The sequence below is a fragment of the Heterocephalus glaber genome, unplaced genomic scaffold (genome assembly GCF_053883595.1).
Source record: "Heterocephalus glaber isolate CG9 unplaced genomic scaffold, H.glaber_assembly_v1.0 deba00001572, whole genome shotgun sequence".
NCBI classification, from domain to species: domain Eukaryota; kingdom Metazoa; phylum Chordata; class Mammalia; order Rodentia; family Bathyergidae; genus Heterocephalus; species Heterocephalus glaber.
This window is the reverse complement of record NW_028258357.1, coordinates 22,839,804-22,850,438: the sequence shown is the minus strand read 5'-3', so window position 1 is coordinate 22,850,438 and position 10,635 is coordinate 22,839,804.

Genomic DNA, 10,635 nt, shown 5'->3' with positions numbered 1-10,635 from the left:
GGGGTCCTGGAGGCGTGGCCTTGGGAACTATATCTGGTTCCTGCTCCTCCCTCTCTGCCTCTGCTCCCCTGTCCTGCTTCCTGGCCACCTTGAACTAAACAACTTTGCTCCTCCTGCCCTTCTGCCATGATGTTTCTGTTTTGGAGCCAGCTGACCATGGACTGAATCCCCTAAATCTGAGCCAAATTAAGCCTCTCCTTTAAGTTGTGGGTCTTGGGGATTGCGTCCCAGCCATAGAAAAGCTGACTAATGCACATACAGTCAACAAATACAGATTGTGGAAGTTCTATAGGAAAAATAGCTCATTTGGTCAACAAATATGTTCCAAGAAAAAAAAGAAACAGAAAGAGAACTTATAAATTTAAAAAGGGCTAAGAACAGTGTCAACTAAATGAAGTTACAGGCCTTAAAATCGTTTTGTTTTCACCCAGTTCCGGGCTCGTAATTTCCTCCCCAAAGCAACCATGGAAACTGGAATTTCTCTTCCCCAGGGTGGGTCACAGAGGCTGGTGTTCCCTTGGGTTTCTCCTTGGAGCTGGCCACAGTACAGAAACTCTCCGGCCCTGTCTGATGGTAGATGAGGAGACCCCCAGTCCAGAAGGGATCCAGCCACATACCAGGGAGGAAGGGGGCTGCACAGAGAGGCCTAGGAGAGGCTGACGCGGCCTTGCTGGGCTTCACTTCTGGACAGTTGCACATATGGAGGGAGGCTGGCTGGAGGAAGAACAGGACTCATCTGCATTCCAGGGTTGGTGACCCCAACTCCATGGGGACTGAGCCCCTGTGCTCAGGACCCTTCCATATGGCCCCTCTCCCCCGTTGGTTATTGGGTCCTTTATGATACACTTGCAAGTGTGTTTCCCCAATTTCCACCAGCTGCTCCACCAAGGAGGAGGTCACAGGAACCCCAGTCGGTAGCCAGTGGGTCAGAAGCACAGACAAAACAATCTGGGCTACAATTGGCACCGAGATCCGGGCACTGAGCCCTCGACTTGCAGAGTCTGGCACTGTCTCCAGGAAGACAGCGTCAGAATACAATTGAATTCCAGGACACCCGTGAGTGTCTCGTGCTCACTGGAGGAGAGAAATCCCACACACCCGGTGTCAGAAGACAGGAGCAGCTGAGTTGGAGTTTGAGTTAGTTATTCCACTACACGAGCAAGACCTTGTTTGTGTCCCATTTTGAGCAAGCCATCATTTAAAAATGTCTAAGCAACTAAAGGAAATTTGAACGTGGACTTGATATTTAACAATACTGAGGAATTCATGTTAATTTTTTAGTTGAGACAGTGATGTTGTGGCTAGTTTTTTAATAAAAGAGTGCTTATAATTTAGTGCCCACTGTAACATTTACGAATCAAACCATATCATCTCTAAGATTTGCCTAATCTTTAGGGGGTTTGTAGGTAGAGGCACCGATGATACAAAATTGGTCAGTCATTGATTATATTTAAAACTGGGTGATATACAGATGAGAAGACTTGTTCAATCCTCCACTTTTGCGTGTTTGAAGTATTTTTATAATCAATTATTAATATAAAAAGAACTCAAGTGTCTCATTTAAAGTGATTCTTAGTAGGACAATTTGAACATAAAAATAACTTCATGTATTCACTTAACCTGACCCCAATAAAATACCAACTATTTAAAGAAATCTAGATGTGAAACTAATATCAAAAAATAAATAAGAAAAAGTAGCCAAGAAAACTCTGGAAATAAATGAAAAGAAACTAGCCCTATCATATATAAACACGCTATGAAGTATCAATAATTTAAAATTTGCATTTATAGACAAAAGACCAATGGAACATAATGGAAAAATCCCAAACAAGACCCAAATATGAATGGAATTTTCTGTATAATAAAGGTGGCATCCCCATATGCCATAATAGTGTTGCACAAATGGGTAGTCATTTGGGGGCAAAGTTGGATCCTTCCTTCACCTAGTGCTAGAGAAAAACATGCCTAAAATTTTTATTGCCTTGGGCTTGGAAATTTCCAACTATGGCTCAAATTTCAGATGGCATTTTAAAAGTGAAAAATTAGACCATATAATAGTCTAAAATATAACAGTCTAAAAACCTCTTCAAGTAAGAGAAACCATAATCAAAGACAAATGGTAAAGTGGAAAGAATATTCAAAACTGCTTACTTATTACAGACAAAAGTGGGTAATTGTTCTAGCAATCAACTTACGATGTAAAAGACTGCTAGAAATTAAGGAAAATAGAACCTGATACAATACAAAAGGAACAAAGTACAGAGTTCCAAAAGGAAGAGACAGTGAAAGGAAAGAAAAAGCCAGATGCATAAAGATGTGGATCATCATTTCTCATTCATAAAACACCTCCCATAAAACTGAGAAGCCACGTGGGTGAGGGATTTAGCTCAGTGGTTCTGCCGCCTGCCTTGCAAACATAAGGACCAGAGTTCAATCCCCTGTACCGGAAAAAAAAAAAAAAAAAAAGAGTTCTTTTGGTTTATACCAAAAATTGCAATTGTACTTTACTTAAAAGTACAAATATACATACAGACAGCATAAACATTAAAAACGCTGGATAGGTATGCACAGAGTGTTAGCACTGGTTTCATCTTGGTGGGGAGCTAAGCCACAAAGACATTCAGTTCTTTTCAGACTGAGAACCAGGGCGTCGGTGTGGGATTCGCAGCACTGGAAGCATCACTGTGACAGGCCCTGGGTTTGACTCTGGCCCTGCCACTCCCATCGCATGACCCAGGGCAGCTCTGGAGCCTGGGGCAATCGAGGAAGCAGGCAGATGGGGCGGGGAGCCGATCCCGTATCTGGTACTGTACCCAGGGGACTTCAGCGCCCCCCCCCCACCTGCTGTGATTGCTCCCTTTGAAGGAAGCACCTCTAGCCCCGGGCACTGTAGTGAGCTTTTGGGGTAAAAGTGTGTAAATTCATTTAAATGCTAAAGTACAGTTGTGCTAAAAATTTAAAATAATTTAACACATTGCCAACAGGTGGCAGTGTCCTATGGTTTCTGTTCAACACTGGAGCTGGCCGCGCAGTCCCTGAGTGTACACACAGGGAGGCCGGCAGGGAGGAGGAAACAGTGAGCCCTCCTATTTACCGACGTTTCGGTCAGGGCCGGCCAGGTTGGGGTGAGGTGGGGACCGAGCCTGGCACGTGCCAGGCAGGGGATTTGCCTTCTGTCCAGATGTCGGCAAGGAGCTCTCAGATGGAGACATGGAGGCGGGAGTCAGGACACATGTCAGTCCTGTGCAGGACACAGTTGGTGGCCTCGCAAACAGCAAGTCACGGCCACAGCCCTTTGGAAAGCCCTTTCCAGGTGACTGAGGCACTGCCCGGGCCACCCCTGGGTCCTCACCCAGGGTCAAGCTTGTCAGGGTTATGAATTCAGATCCATGCCATTCACACACTCATTCACTCTGCAAGCTGGAGCTTATTCACTTCCTGTTAGGTGTCAGCACTATGCTAGCTGCTGGAGCCTGTCCCCTGGAGGGCCACAGGGCCTTCACCCACCCCCTGCCGATAGTTTCTACCCTACATACATCTGCACAGTGCTGTGCACACAGTAGGTGCTGTGCTGAGTAAAGTGGAGGCATCGCCAAAGCCCCAGGACCCTGGATGCAGCGATGGCTTCGCTGTGTCCGACAGGGACAACAGGCTCAGGGCTGCGCTTTCAACGTCTAAGGACTTGTTTATATATTTGCTCTCTCTCTCTCTCCCTCTCAGAAGACCCTTGAGGGTTGCGGGATGGCTGTGTGTCCCGTACTGTCTTTGTGTTTTGATTAGAACTAGGCCTTTTCAAAAGGCCTGGAAACACTGGGTTCACACAACCATTGCTCGAGCTGGGGATTTAGCTCAGTGTTTTCGCTGCCTGCTGCGCAAGTGCAAGGACTGGAGTTCGATCCCTGGTACCAAAAAAAAAAAAGAAGAAGAAGCAGGAAGAGACACAACCACCGCTCAACTGCTAGATGGCAGTAGCAGCCCGCTGTTCTTAAGGCTCTGCCAGTAAAACTCACACTTGCAGGGTAAGACGTGAGGGACAGTTGAGGTGTTCCCTCCCGTTTCACAGACAGGAACGGCGAGGCCCGTCAAAGAAGGGGACCCATCAAGGCTGGGGAAGCAGTTAGCCAAACAATCTGAAATCGACTGCATCGTATACACAGTACTGACTTTTGTGATTAAATATGTGCAGGAAAAATCTCCTTATGGACACAGTGAAAAAACTATTTTAAATGTTTCTGTATAAAAATGTTTTGGAAATACAAGAAAACAAGGCAAAAAAAGGGAGAAGAAGGTCAACAGTAAGTCCTCCTGTCAGCCGGGTCTCGGCTCTCCTTCCCAGACTGGGAACTGACTCCCTCATCCTGGAATTAGAACACACGGCCACGCACACGTGTGTGCTCACACACAGGGCTGTGGTGAAATCCACACTGCGTGCACATGTGGTCGGCCGGATACGAGGCGTGCATGGAGTATAAAATCATACGGCCCAAAGTGACCATTGCCAACCCCAGGGAAATGTCCTCCTCATCCACCCAGGCTTATCCTAAACAGAAAAAAACAAAAGATGAAGAAGGAGAAGGAGAAAGGGCCCATGAAGTGGCTTCCAAACTTGAGTGGACTCCCTTCCTACCGTTTCTCTGTTGATTTAACAGATTAGGGCTCTGCCTGCTGCCCGAACAGCATCGATCCTGGTAAATCCCGCCTTCTGAACTCCCCGCTGTAATTAAATTACTGTAAATACAATTAGAAGCCCCCTGTAGGTGGTCTGTGTGACACCAGCCCCAAAGGAATTGTCCGGAGATATCTGAACCCAAAGGAAAGAGCAAAGTGGCGGAATCCCCTTAATCTCTGGGGCCAGTCCTTTGAAGATTGGTGGCCATGAAGTAACAGGCGTTTGGTCTTAGGCAGAGCAAGCAGCACTTTTAGAAAACAGTTTTCCCAGCCATCACTGCCTTTGGGGTCCCTGTGGGGCTCCGGTCTCCACTGCGGCTTCGTCCTCCAGATTTGCAGCCTGTCCCTGGGGAGAGCAGGTCTGGGCTCGCCCCGCTCTGCCTCCAACGCTCGTTGGTCGCGCAGTTTGGGGGCTGTTGCTATGTGGTCCACGTGTGTTGCTCAACAAGCTTACACTTTGCATAGCCCTGCTAAACTAATTTGCGTCAATTTGTCTACATCAGGCCAACAATCGTCCTGCGGGCGCTGAATGGAAAATACAAGGCCTCGGAGCAAGGCACCCGGAGCAGATGCCGCCCGCCATTCTGCGGGGCCGCGAGGCCTAGTTCTTCTCCATGGTTTCTTCATATCCTAGTGACAATGTTAGTTTTTCCACCGTGGAGATCAAACTGTTTTTTCCCCCGAACAAAGGACAGTGCCTATACAGCTGACACTCCAACCCCCTCCCGCCTTTTTAAAAAGAAAGACGTGGCTGAATTCTAGCCCCGGAGTTTCCTAACAACTTTCCCCCTAGGTTTCAGAAAAAGCAGGTGAAGTTTAATTTTTTAGAAGATGTGTATGTAGCTGTGACCAGGAGCTTTTCTAAGTGTCTGTCGTTATGTTGGACTCAAATTTTTAAGCATTCAAACTGAATACTGTTTATGAAAAGATGTATTTTTTTGGTAAATAAGAAAATAACAATTAGGATTAAAAACAGCAGAAGCAACACAAAGCAAGCAAAACAAAGCAAAGCAAAGCAAAATTTGTGCTATTTGAGCTCTAAGGAATAATCTTGCTTTCAAGACAAAGCTCCATTTTCTTCAAAGCCAGATATGGAAATACGTTGATCCAGGCAGAGGCCCCTTCAGAAACTAATCGAATCACTGCAGGAAATCCCACTCAGTCAGTGGTCTATACACCAGCTGGCGGGCTTTACTTTGCAATGCCTCTCCTTGACTTAACTTGTTTTTTTAAAAGAATCTAAAAACGTTCCTGATGAAACCAATAAATATCCAAATGTTGACGTTGAGGCGTTGTGCCAGTACGCTTCGCTACAGGAAGGAATGAGAATGTACTCAACCTCACACGTGACTATGATCCTCTACTGAACGCACGGAGCTCTTCCGAGCACCGGGCAAAGGGTAGACAGACACCGTCCTTGCTTTGGGGCCACCCAGGAAAGAGAAGATAAATAACACACAAGGCATTGTGAGGACCCAGGGGTGGGAGCCGCTGAGAAGGAAAATACAGAGAGAAAGCAGGCAAAGGGATACTTCACATTCAGAGATCGGAGGCGATGTCACCAATCAGCTAACTCTGCGGAAACTGAAGGGACCGAGGCTTGGCTGGGGCAGGGGTCCAGGCAGAGGGAACTGTGGACCTCGGGTGCCCTGAGGGGAAGGGCCCTGCATCACCGCCAGTGCCGCTACAGGCCAGGGAGCTGGGGACAGGGAGAAGGTGGGAAATGCAGGCCGCCCGGAGAGACAGCCCCTGCTGTTCGGTGCCCAGTGTGTAGACGAGAGAGCTGGCTCGCACGGTGTGTCCAGGAGGCGGCGCTGGGTCGCGGTCAGTGGAGGGTTCAGCACTGATGACTAACGGGCCAGTGAGAAAGCGCTCAAAGTCGTGAGCAATGTTCAATATTGCACATTAGAGCAACAACGGGCATCATAACGTCTCTACTGGTGATCTGGCAGAACTCAGCAAGCTGGACTGGGTCTCGTGTGGGTGCAGCCCTGCTTGGGTCAGTCTGGAGCCCCCAGGCACAGGAGCATCTGAGAGCCCCAGGCCGGCAGCAGCGTCTCCAGTATTTACGCCGTCTGCGGAAGCTCTGCGGTAGAAAGGAGGACAGCACTGCAGTGTCAAAGGGGGACATTACACAAAGCACACTGCAGGCAGGAAGGAAGCAGGCTCAGCTAACCGGGCTCTGGGGACTCCCCATCCACGTTCCACGTCGCAGCAACCCCAGACTTGTTCTTCCCTTGTGCCCGTGACACCTCTAGGAGTGACAAGTGCCACTTGTGCAGACGGGACATTGTGCCGCTCGCCTCTCAGCAGCAAGGGTGCCTCTCACAGGGGTCGATTTCGAGGACAGCCCCTTTCAGCTCCTTGCCCAAGTAAGGACCATGAAGCGCCACCTACAGGAGCCCGGCCTGAGAAGCTGACTGTGCCCGAATATGCAGGCGCAGGGCGGGGCGGAAACGGAGGCCCACAGACCATGCCGAGAGTTAAAATGTGCACATCTGGCAGGCAAATGTGTGTCAGTTTCCTGCCTGGATAGAAAACTACCTAAAAGGCAACTTTTGAAGTTAGGATTCTTGGAGCATCCGAGCACAAAGGAGGCAGCTCCTCATCTTCCCCGTGGGCTGCAGGAGCACCAAGAGGGTGTGGACACTCGGGTCCAAGCTACACCGAGCCCCCAGGCTCTGGGTCCCCTCACCCTCGCCCCTGGAGGCCTCTGAGAGTTTCAAACAAGCAGGGCCTTGGCAGAAGGCCAGGGGCCATCGAGGGCCCGGTGCTCGGGTTGCCTGCCATTGTGTGTATCAGTGGCATGGAGACGGCCCGAGGCCTGGGCAGACAGGTGTTGCCATGGCAGCCAGCCTGTGACACAGAGCTGCCAAGGCTGGGACCTGGCACACAGGAGGCCACTTCCTGGCCAGCGAGATGGGCTGAGGCCTCCGCTGGGAGGGGAAACGGGGCTTTTCGAAGCAGGTTCCCAGTACAGCTCTGCTGGAGGGCTGGGGAGGACACAGGGCCCAGCGGGGCCTGTGAGCCCTGGAAGTCGGGGCCAGGATGGGAGTCTGTGTGGAAGTGCCACTTCTGGGCACCTCGAGCACCACCAGCTGCCGCTTCACAGCCAGTGTCAGTGGCCTCTTTTCCCACAGCTGGGACCAGGGATGGTGATCAGGCTCCAGGGCTCTACAGGAGCTTGGCAGGGCCGAGCCTCGGCACTGAGTCACAGCCCTGTGGGGCGGCAGGGGCAACGCAGCCTGCTCGGACAAGCTGTCACCAAAACAGGATTCTTCAGCCCAGAAGTAATGAGATTCCTCTATCAGGGCCAAGCACACACACACACACACACACACACACACACACACACACACACTGCCACAGAGACCCCAGAGTCCAAACCAGACTAGGTCCCCAGTGTGGCAGAGGCCTCTGGAGGACCACAGGGTCAGCGCGTCCAGGGTGACTTCATGGCTTTCACCAACAATAGGAGAGAGGATGTGGTCTAATCCCAGCACTCAGGAAGCTGAGGCAGCAGGATCCTTGTGAGTTCAAGGCCAGCCTGGGCTACATAGTGTGTTCAAAGCCAGCCTGAACCACACAGTGAGACCTTGTGTCCAAACAACAACAGCAACAAAAACAAAAAGACTGTCCCTGAAAATCTGAGGTTAAAATTAAAATTATTTTCCAATGAGTTATGCTCTCTGCTAGCTTTACAGACTTCATTTTCTAAGATCGTTCAAATAATCGTGCATGGGGCTGTTGTCCCCATTCTACAGTGGAGGAGATGCTGGGGTTCAGGGGACTGGAGCTGTGGGCTTGAGCTTGTACTTCGAGGACTCGGAGTCTGCCCCAAAGCTAAAAACCTGAGTTCTCCCCACTGGGCGGGGCTTCCAGCAGCAGAGAGGGCCCAGGGCAAGTCAGAGCTGGGTACCAAAGGATGACAGGGAAGCTCCTCAACTTGACCAGGGGTCTCTCAGACCCCATAAGTACCATGGCTGAAGCTTCCAGAAGGCTTCCAAAGGAGAAAGGGGAAAGGACTGGATTGATTTGTTTCTGTCTTAAGCAAAAACCCACTCTCCCTGCTTCGTCCAAAAAAGTTCACTGGCAAAGGAAACAAGGAAGGAGAGAAGAAAGAAAGAAGGGAGAGGAGGGAGGGAGGCAGAGAGGAAGGAGGAAGGGAGCGAGAAAAGGAGAAAAGGAGGGAGGGAAGGAAATCGGTCCCGAATAGGAGGCATACAGGGACTTCTGCACACTGCCTGGGCTCGCGAAGCCAGAGCGCCCGGAAGCCAGAGCCCTCGGCCCTGCACTTGGTCAGCGCCTGGAGCCCACAGCTGCCTAGGCAGAGTCTCCAACCTGCTGCTGCCATTTCCGCGTCAAGGAGCGGGATCCCAGGCTCGGCAGGGTGGAGCCCTAACCGGCTGGAAGTAGAGAAAGGGGGATTTGAGACCAAGCTGCACAGTGGAAGCTCCTCGGCCCAGAATCAGGACAGACAGAGGTGCAGGTGACTGCAGCTGACTGGCCAAGGTTTCTGTTTCCCTGATTGGAAAATGAGGATAATAAAGCCCGTTTCAGGTGCATGAAAGTGACATATTTGTGACATATACCTGTGTTGGGGCTCTTGCTCGTGGCTGCGCACACTGACTGGGCAGGAATCTCTCTGCTCTCCGCTCTTCGTGGCAATGGCTTCTGTCCCCCACTGGAAGCTTGGGGCCACTGGCTGGACTCTTGGGAAGACTAAAAGTCAAATGTCCACCGTGGAAGTTTTGCAGATAGATCTACAGAAGGAAAAGGGGAAGAGGGTTTGCATATTACTCAATTAGAAGTAACACAGGGGCCGGGGATGTAGCTCAGTGGTTCCGCCACCTGCTTCACAAGCACAAGGAACTGAGTTCAATCCCCGGTTCCAAAAGAGAGAAAAAAGAAGCAACGCAAAGCACCACGTGACCATGTTTTCAGGGTCCTCTCCGATGACCCCCGACTGTCACTCTAGGGCAATGGCGGCTCTCCTCTCCTCTCTCTTTCTTCTTCTCCCTCCCCTCCTCCCCTTCTCCAGAGGAGGGACGGTGCACAGAAAGGTCGGCGACGTGGCCAAGAGTGAGACGGATTATGGCTGTGCAGAGAGAGAGCTCCAGGTGCCCCGCTCCTGGCTCAGTTCCCCCGGGCCAAGCCAAGCCTATCTTGGGAGGAAGAGAAACAGCATCTGCTCAAGAGGAACAGGATGGCGAGTTGATTCTGCCTTCCGCCCTGGAAAGGGTATATTACAATCTACCACTATCTGACAAGGCGGGTCAGAGGATTTTGGCCAGCCCCAAGACAGAAAGCTGGGAGATTAGAGAAACTTATTTAGACTTGCGGATGGTTTGGGGGAAAATGGCTTCTGTTTCTATGATCCAACCCAAGAGAGAGAAGCTCTAGTTTCCCTGGCTTCCCTGGGTGGAGCTGGAGGCAGGAACACAGAAGATCAGAAAGAAACTTGCTTGTGAAGCCTTTGCTTTGGGGTATCATTTTGTGCCCTCCAACAAGGGAAGAAACCAGACCCCAAAGAATTCATATTGTATAGGCTTTCCATTTATACAAGTGCAAAAATAAGTCATGGTCTTTAGCAATGCCCATTGGGATGGTAAGATTCTAAAGGAGATTGTGGATGTGATTTTGGTACAGGTTGGTGACTATCTCTAATGGTTAAGCTGAGTCGTGGTCACCATGATGCTCCTGCCTTGGCGCTGAACCCCCCAAACTGTGAGCCAAATTAAACTCCTCCTTCTACGCTGTGGGTTCTGGGAAGCTGATTACCACACTATCATTGGGTGGGAAGGGACCAGGTACAATGGGAATGGAGGATGAGGAGGACTCTGGAGTGCTCGGAGTTCACAGGCAGGCACCTGATGGTCATCAGGCTGCACCTCTGTGTATGTTATTCTCCCTTCAGCCACCCACAGATTTTCAGAGCTGTCATGAGGCCGGGCTAGATGCTGGATC